We start from the raw sequence: 9838 nt of genomic DNA, 5'->3' as shown, positions 1-9838 counted from the left end.
ACAAAGTGAACTCTCACCATTCATTCATTAGTTGCACTTAATATTTATTTTTATTTTTATTTTTTTGTTGAAAAACTCATGAGATCTTAAGTGGTTGGGTTACACTGTCAAATTTATTTGATATTTTTTATATTAGACAACACAAATGTAATAGAAAGAAGATATTGGTATTTTGGATAGATTCTCTTACAATTTCTATAATTTTATGAAAATAATGCCAATTAAGTTTTTTTCTTTTTTAATAACAAAATCTTATTATTTTTTATTCAATTCATAAAACTATGTCATGTTAAAATTTATTTGCAATTCGTTTGAATTTAAAATTCATCAAAACTTATTTCCATGGGTAGCATCCTATGGAATGAAAGATTATTTTTATTTTGATTTTAAAAATTTGTTGGCGTAAAATATTGACATAAGTTAGACCTAGATTCTTGAATTAATAATTGGTTTTTGGACTTCTAAATTAGATATGAGTCTCCTAAGTTTATGTGAGGATTCTAAGCTTCTTCCAAAGATAACACTTGGGGTAACTGAATGGTGGTGAGTACAACATAAGTCAGTTCCCCATTACTTCTTAAAAAGTAGTTATAAAAAAAATATTTTTAAAATGTATTTCTATATGCATAAAGCTAGAGGTGTAAGTGAGTTAAATATACTCGCGAGTTATTCGGATTCAACTCACCCCTAAACTTCACTCCATTCAATTACATTTGAATTCGAATTGAGTTTGAGTTCTATAATACTACTGAGTCAAGTTTGAGCCTAATTGAGTTTTTTTTACTTTTATTATTTCCAGTTATATAAGTAATATAAGTGTATACATATATAATATTCATTACATATTTATGCATACATTTGGTATTAGTTTGTAATTGATTTGAGCTCGAGTTTAAGAAATTTGTAACTTAGTGGAGTTTGAGTTTAAAAATTTTGAAATCAATCAAGTTCAAGCCTAGTTGAGTTTGAGTATTCTATTGTATTGACTCAACTCAATTTGAATACACCCTTACATAAAACTAAGCACCACTTTTTGTAAAATATTTATTTCAAGTAAAATGTGCTATAAACTTTTTTTTTTTAAAGTGGTTCCAAACAATATCTTAGTCAATTGGATAATAAAATCTTTGATAGGCTAGTTGTTGGTATAATAAAATTTTTAAAAGTGGCCCTAAACGATATCTTAGTCAGTTGGATAATGAAAGCTTTGACAGGGTAGAGATCAATTTAGAGTTCTTACTTTATTCACTATCCATCTTCCTCTTTTTGTACTGCCTTCTTCAACCTCCGATGGGGCAGAAATTCAACCAACCGACTGAAGGAAAAATTGTTAAACAAGTTTCAAATAAAATACTTGAGCAACATAAGAATAATCCAAGCAAAAGTATAGTAAAAAAGCACATGATATGATTTACTTCATGCTTATATGAATGCAATATGATACATGTGTATATCTTAAATTTGGTATCTTGAAATTTTTAAAGACAATGAAAGTATTGATAATTTATGTCTCACTATATTTTGAAAATTTGAGCATAAAATTGTGAAGTGTGATTTAAAAACATGAATTTTGATATGAATTGATAAATTCTTGGCCATGTATGCTTATGATAGATCACATGGATAAATGAATAAATTTGAATCTAAATAATAGAGTATTCATGAGCTATGCATAATGTGACATTAACATTGATATCTATAAAGTGTATTAGTATCCATGAATATATAAATTGGTATTTGAGCATGACAAGTATAATTATATCCATACGTAAATTATGAAATTGATATAATATTGGTATTTGATATCCATGAGTATATACATCAAATATTTGAAACATGAACGATAAATTTAGAAAGCATAATTAGTATCAAATCTGAATGTATTAAATTCAGGGGGAGTATTATAACTCATAACTTGTATTTTGTTTCTCCCTAATTTTTTTTTCGTATCATGAATTATTTTTTATATTGGTATCATAAATTTTCAATTTGATTTTGATATTAAAAATTCAAAAGTTCAATTGGAATTAGAATTAATGAAAATCTAAATTGGTATCATATACTTGATATGCATGATTGATATTCATATGCTCAAAAATATAATTTATTTTGTTTATATCCTACTCTTTTTTATTGATGTCAAAAGGGGAAAAGTTTTGATAAAAAATTGAAAATTGAGTTTGGTATTGAAATATTTTGAAATTTTGAAACATGACTTTTATTTCTAAAGGAAGAGAAGTATTTGACAAAGGAGAAAAGTGCATGACATTGAATGAACTTGAAATTAGTATTGATATGCATGATATTGAATGATCTTAAAGTTGGTGTTGATAATAATCTTGATCTTACAAATATGTTGAAGATGATGCTTATTGAAAGGGAGAGTTTTTTTTTTAAAGGCTTACTCATATTTTTGCTTATTGTTTGTCATCATAAAAAATGAAGAGATTGTTGGCCTTACAAGGCTTAACATCTTATTTTGATGCTAACAAATAAAGTAAAACTTAACATATTTGTTAAGTAATGATATTTCAAGGTAAGAAAGAGAATGTACTAAAAGCTTATATTTCAAATAAGGATGATCATATGAAGCTCAAATGGCATGAATTCAAAGACTAAAACTTGAAGATCATAAGAGCATGGATATTAAAGAGAATTCGATGAAAAGCTCAAAGTATCTTAAAGCTTGAAGACAAGTAGTAGATCAAAGCATGAAGACTTAAGTGTTTAAGAATGACAAATGGCTTAGAAGTATTTATGTAAGCGTTTTAATATTTAATATCTTTTGAAATATTGTTGAAGCTCTTTAGGAGAAATACATGGATTTAGAGACCTATTTTAAAACCCTGGAAAATGTTTTATAAAAGGCCAAAACAAGATAACAAAATTAAATTTGAAAACCAAAAATGAAAAAAATTAGAAAAAGAACTCATCAGCAGACTAACCATAAAGACTCTGTGTTTAGTCAGCCGACTGATAAAAAACCTACAGCAAAGTTAACTATCTAGTCGACTGACATGATGAACTAAAAACACCCAACTGACTGACAATGCCCAGCCGACTAACCAATTTTGAACTGTATCATGTCAGCTAACTGACAATTTCCTGATTTTAATTTATGGAAGACAGAAAAGTGTCAATCGCCTGTCCAGCCGATTGACCCTATAGAAATGCACTATACCTTAGTTTTCAAATACAAATTGAAAACTAAGGTGTAGTCCCAAGAGGGGGGTGAATTGGATTTAAAAAATTTTCTCTTAAATTCCTTTTAATACTTCTTTACCTCTTTTATTTCTTTTAACCAATTCTTGACTTGTTTGTTTAATTTATCAATCACACAAAAACTCAGTTATTTTTATACAATCCACAACACTATTGTTTAAACAATCAAGTAACCAATCAACCAACCAAACCAATTATCCAATCAAACACAATATCCAAACCAAGATATAAGGTACAAGATTTTAGCTTTTGTTTGTTTGCAGCCATGTAGTTAAGGCAATCCTTTTGATAATGAATTATCTTTTTTAAAGTGATTTTCAAAAAAAACATTCACAATCTTCCCAAAATTCAGAATTCAAATAAACTCTTAGTTAATTTATCTTTGAGTGTTAACCAATTAACGTACTCCCTTATAGTTTTCCGTAAAGTATGGTTTAACCAACGTTCTCCCTTTCGGTTTCCGCAACCTAAATCAAAATTAGACTTTTAAGTTTACTTGATTTCCAAATATACGTAATATATATGATTAAAAATTAAATCATCCACGCAATTTATATGTGCTGAAAATAAAGAGTAAGGGAAAGAGAGAGAGAGACCGGGATTTTTACGAAGTTCAACTTATACCCAGCCTACGTCCTCGCCTTTTTCAAACCACCAAAGGATTCACTAAAATGAGTTTCTTTGTCGGGCGGAACAACACCGTTTACACACTACTTCAGAAGGCTAGAGCCCGCCTCTCCAAACGATATACCCTTGTTCGGTCACTCCTTCAATTAGGCTAGAGTAGAACTTCTCTATGCAACATCCCCTCACTTAGCCAACAATCTAAACACTTCCAATCATCCAAGAACTACAAAATATATGAAGTAATCTCTGCATACAATAACACTCTCAAAATAGAGTAGATTAGTACAATTTCAGCTCTAGGTACTTCAATAATTTAAATACCAATAAGAAATAGAATTGAAACTCAAGTATAGAATTCATCAAGGGTTCCTTTGTGATTTGAGAAAACTTAGTATGAGAACCTTAGGTTGGTGTTTCAGCAATTCCGATGATTTCCCTCTAACAAGAGTATGAGCAATGTGAAACTTTAAGAGAGATTGAAAGATTTGATGCAACTATGATGTGTGATTGTTTGTGTGTTTGAATTCTTGGGATTAAAAGAGTATTTAGAGACATTTTAGGATTAGTTTCCTTGTTTCCTAAGTAACTTGGAGTGTCCACCAAAATTTTATAACGTTCATATTTGAAAAACCAATTTTTGAAATTTTCCCGTTGAAGTTTAAAAAATCAAAACCCGTAGAGTCAGTCGGCTAACTAGGCGACTGGGTAGTGTATTTTCACAGGGTCAGTAGGCTAGACAGTTAACTTTGCTGTACGTTTTCTATTTAAAGGTTTTGTTCAGTCAGTCGGCTGATTGTATGGTCAGTCGACTGACAATTCTTCTGCTAAGCTTTCTTCTTTATCAATAAGCTTTATTTGCTTCAGATTTTCTTTTCATTTGATTTCATTTAAACATCCAAACTTCATGTATCCTAATGCTTTTTATTGTATGCCTTGTATGATTCATTCATTGATTTGAGGCCAACAATTTTCATGAGTTTTAATAAGATAAGCTTGAATAATTTTATCCTTATTCTCTATTTCAATTTATTCAATATATTTGTACGATGTTCCATAAATTTAATATTAATTGAAGTTGAAGAACTTAGTATTTCATTTTTGGTACCGATATTTTTTTGGTTTCAGATGGTTTAACAAGAGATGTTTCTTTAATTCTCCAAACTTATTTAGTCTTCACACTTTTTCTTTTAAATGGACATTCAAAATTTATATGTCCCTTTTTCTTACATTGATAGCATATGGTGTTAGTGCAGGCATTAGAAGATGTGCTAGCATAATCTTTGGATGCTTTTGAAAAATAACCTATGTAAAGATTCTTTTTCTTTATATTTTCAACCCCATTAAATCCAATGCCTTCTTTGTTTAAGGTCATCATTTGTGAGCCTATCATTTTGTCAAAGTTTTCATTTCCTTTTGTGAAGTTGTAAATGATATTTTCTTTATCTTCAATTTGATTTTTGAGATCATTTATCTCAATATCTTTCTTGTCATCAACCTTCCTTTGTGATTTCTCTAATTCTTGAGATAATTTTCTGATTTTATTCTCTAATTTAGAAATATATATGTCTTTCTCATATTCCATAGAGGATAGGGATCGAAGATCTTCTATCATCTTTTCATTCTTGCTTTCTAATTTCTTGATCTTTAAGTCTTTTTCTTTTTCAGCAATATTTTTAGCTTCTAATTCTTTTATTGCAGCTCCATACTTATTTTCTATTTTATTGAGTTTTGAATCTTTATCATTTTGATCAATCTTAATTGATTCTAACTCTTTCATCACTCCATCATTCTTGTTTTTCAATGATGTGTTTTGTTTAGTTACTTTGATTAGCATCTTATGTACTTTGAATAAATCATCTTGTAATTCTTCATAAGATGACATACACTCATCATTGGATTCATTTGATGAATCACTACAAGAATTAATAAAGGATTATGATGAGGAGGTTCCCTCGTCGTCCCATGCCATAAAGCAAGTGTAAGCAACCTCTTGGTCACTTGATGCACATTCTGAACTACTAGTACTATCCCAAGTAGTGGCTTTCATGGCCTTTTTGTTTTTCTTTTTAGACTCTTTTTTTTAAGTAGTGGACATTCTGGTTTTATATGTCCAACTTTGTTGCAATTATAGCATGTAGGAGTTTTATTTTTAGATTTCTTTTTGCTAATTTCTTCTTCTTCTGATTCAGAGTTTTGGTTTCTTCTTTTGAATTTGTTTTTCCTTCTAAGGATTTTTGCAAGTTTCTTAGATATGAAGGCCGGTTCATCTTCGTCCATCTCTTCTTCACTACTAGAGTTTTCTTTTGAAACTTTGAATGCTATAGATTCTTGAGCTTTGGTTTTACCATTCCTTTCATTCATTGACATTTCATATGTGAGTAGAGAACCTATTAGTTCATCTAAAGAAGTGGTTTTAAGGTTCCTACCTTCTGTTATTGCAGTGGCCTTTGGTTCCCATATAGGTGGCAGCCTTCTAAGAATTTTTCTTATCATCTCATAGGTAGTGTAGGTTTTTCCTAAGGCATTTAGGGAATTTATTATGTGAGTGAACCTAGTGTACATGCTAGTTATAGATTCATCTGGGTTTATCTTAAAAGCTTCATATTCGCTTGTAAGCATATCAATCCTATTATCCCTAACATCTAAAGTGTCTCCGTAAGTTACTTCTAGCTTGTCCCATATTTCCTTGACTGATTTGCAAACCATGACTCTATTGAATTCATTCATATCTAAAGCACAATACAAGGCATTTATGGAACTTGAATTTATTTGAAGCATTTTGTAGTCTATATCGATCATATCATTTTTCTCTTTTGGAACTTGTTTTCCTTCTACTAGTTTAAGGGGAATTAGGTCACTATCTGTGACAACCTCCCAAGCTTTCCAATTCATAGTTTGAAGATATATTCTCATACACTGTTTCCAAAAAGTATAGTTTAAACCACAAAATATGGGTGGTTGGGTTGAGGAATGACCCTCTTCGAAGGGAGCTACTCCTATGTGTGCCATTAGATCTTTCCATAACTTATTGTTAGGATTTGTTATAACCTGGCTCTAATACCAATTGAAAACTAAGGTGTAGTATATTTTCACGGGATTAGTTGGCTAGACAAGCGGCTGACACCCTTCTGTCTTCCAGAAATTAAAATCAAGAAATTATCAGTCGTTTGGCATGACACAGTTCAAAATGGGTCAGTCAGCTGAGCACTGTCAGTTGGCTGGGTATTCTCAGTTCATCGAGTCAGTTAGTTGGATAGTTAACTTTGTTGTAGGTTTTCTATCAGTCGGCTGACTAAACATAGAGTATTTCTGGTCAATCAGTTGACCAATTCTTTTTTTGATTTTTTTCATTTTTGGTTTTCAAATTTAATTTTGCTCTCTTGTTTTGATATTTCATAAAACATTTTCTGAGATTTTAAAATAGGTCTCTAAGTCCATGTATTTCCCCTAAAGAGCTTAAATAATATATCAAAAGATGTTTAAATATTAAAGCACTTACATAAATACTTCTAAGACATTTGTCATTCTTAAACACATAAGTCTTCATGCTTTGATCTTTTACTTGTCTTCAAGCTTTAAGATACTTTGAGCTTTTCATCTAGTTCTCTTTAATATCCATGCTCTTGAGATCTTCAAGCTTTAGTCTTTGAATTCATGTCATTTGAGCTTCATATGATCATTCTTCTTTGAAATATAAGCTTTTAGTACATTCTCTTTCTTAAACCCTGAAATATCATTACTCAACAAATATGTTAAGTTTTACCATTTTTGTTAGCATCAAAATAAGATGTTAAGCCTTGTAAGGTCAACACTCCATAATGATTTTCTCAATATCTTACCCCCAACTCGGGATCATTATTGGAGCTGGAAATTAGGGAGTGTATTTCGTGCCCATCTCTAATAACTCTTGTGGTTGATTGAGTTAGTTGGGTTGCAATTACTCGTAATTGATCCCAATTTGTTAGGACCAGAAGGAGCCCATGGGTGGGCTTGATACACATGGCTGAACACCAACGTGATCCAAAAGCTTAAACCTATTGAGTCTTAGGCCCAACCATGTATATAAGCGCCCATCATCCACTCAAATTTTTCAGTGTGGGACAAGTTCATAAGTGAAATTCTTAACAATATCCCCCTCACTTGTGAGTTCCAAGTGCTCCCCTTTGAACGGAAACTATCTCCCTTATAGGAGTAAGCCCAATTATCCAAGAGTTGCTCAAGTGGACCTTACCATTGATGCCTTATGTGCCTCAGATTACATTTCACGTGCCTCTAAACCAATCCTACCTCCCACGTCTTGGCCCTATTTGGATCCATCCCAGGCCTAGATGATCCTTATTGGCCTCAGTCCCACACTTGGTCCTCCAATTATTAGCACATCGGGAGAATTAGCTTCACGTCTCGACTTTTATGATGTTGCTCACCTAGAGTTACAAACTGTCGGCTCTGATACCACTTGTTCAGGCCCGAAGGAGCCTATGAGTGAGCTTGATACACACGAGTGAACATCAACTTGACCCAAAAGCTTAAGTCTACTGGGTCTTGGGTCCAACCATGTATATAAGCACACATCATCCACTCAAATTTTTCAATGTGAGACAAGCACACAAGTGGAATTCTCAACACAATTAAGTCATACTTGTTTGCGTATGATGGTGTGCACATACCCATATTATCACTAGTCCTTCTAAAAAAAAAAATGGAGGATGTTTAGATTGTAATTTCAACGATAAAGTTAAATATGCAACTATGATTAAATAATCAACAAGTAGTCTATAATATGAGTAACGCCATAAGCTTAATTTCAAATTTTTTCATGACTGATGTATTAAAAAATATTAGTAATTCTTTTATAAACAACATATATACCGTGTTTGGCAGCTTTCATTGGTCATGATCAATTTTTCTATTGCTATGGGTAAGTTTAAAGTGTGTTAGATAGTGCTTGAGAGTGAATTTTCATTGAACTGAATTTGTTTGAATTTGGATGAAAGTCAATATAATTTTGTATTGCACTTTGTTCAAATTCGCATAAATTCAAATCCAAGACTAGAAAAACTAAACTCCCAAAGGTGAGATAGTGTAAACAAAAAGTGAAAAAAAAAAAAAAAAACACATTTGCGCAAGTTTATTAATCTATTTACTAGTGTGTTCACTATTTTAAAAATTTTATCATAATTATGATTTTTTAAAAGAAAAATAGCTATTTTTTAAATTATATTGGGAGAGAAAATACAATTTTAAAATTGTCATTATTTTTATTCATCAATTGCAAAGATATAAAAAATGGCCATATTTAAAAAAAAAAAAAAAATTGAGTGTCTCTTGAATTTTTTATGCCCCAACTCTGCCAACTGTCAACAAAATTAATATCAACAAACTATGCCTTAAATTCATTTTCTATAATTAAATAAAAGTTAATTGAAATCAATAAGTTAGTCCCTATATTATTAAGTGAAAATCCTTTTAGACCCTATTTGAGCTACATACGAGTACGCTTGGGTCGATTTGACCCTAAAATACCAATCGAAATGCATGGATTGGGTTGAACAATAACTCAACCTAGCTTGACCCATATATAGGTTGGATAAGGTGGTTGTAATGGGTGGATAAGGTTAGGTTATTTGGGACAGGCATTGCCAAAATGGGCCAAAAAAAAAGCCCAAAACAAACCAAAACCAAAATTGAAGCCAAGAAAATGGAATTGGGGATTCAAGTTGACAATTGCTCAATAAAATAAACAAAAGCAAAAAAATGAAACTAGAGCAAGTTTGTGCTTCTAGTAATGAAATGGATCAAATTTACTTAAACAAAACAAACAAAAAAAATGTTTAGAACTTAAGAAAATAGAAGAACAAAGACTTACAGTCAATTTATTACAATATGATGGTCAATAAGGAATTGGAGGAAGAAGAAGTTCAAAATGAGAGGCAAGGAATTGGAAGAAGGAGAAATAGAGAGAATATTAAAGAAGATTCAAGGCAACCTA

The sequence above is a fragment of the Malania oleifera genome, chromosome 6, assembly GCF_029873635.1.
Source record: "Malania oleifera isolate guangnan ecotype guangnan chromosome 6, ASM2987363v1, whole genome shotgun sequence".
NCBI lineage: Eukaryota > Viridiplantae > Streptophyta > Magnoliopsida > Santalales > Ximeniaceae > Malania > Malania oleifera.
Note: the sequence above shows the minus strand (reverse complement) of the source record.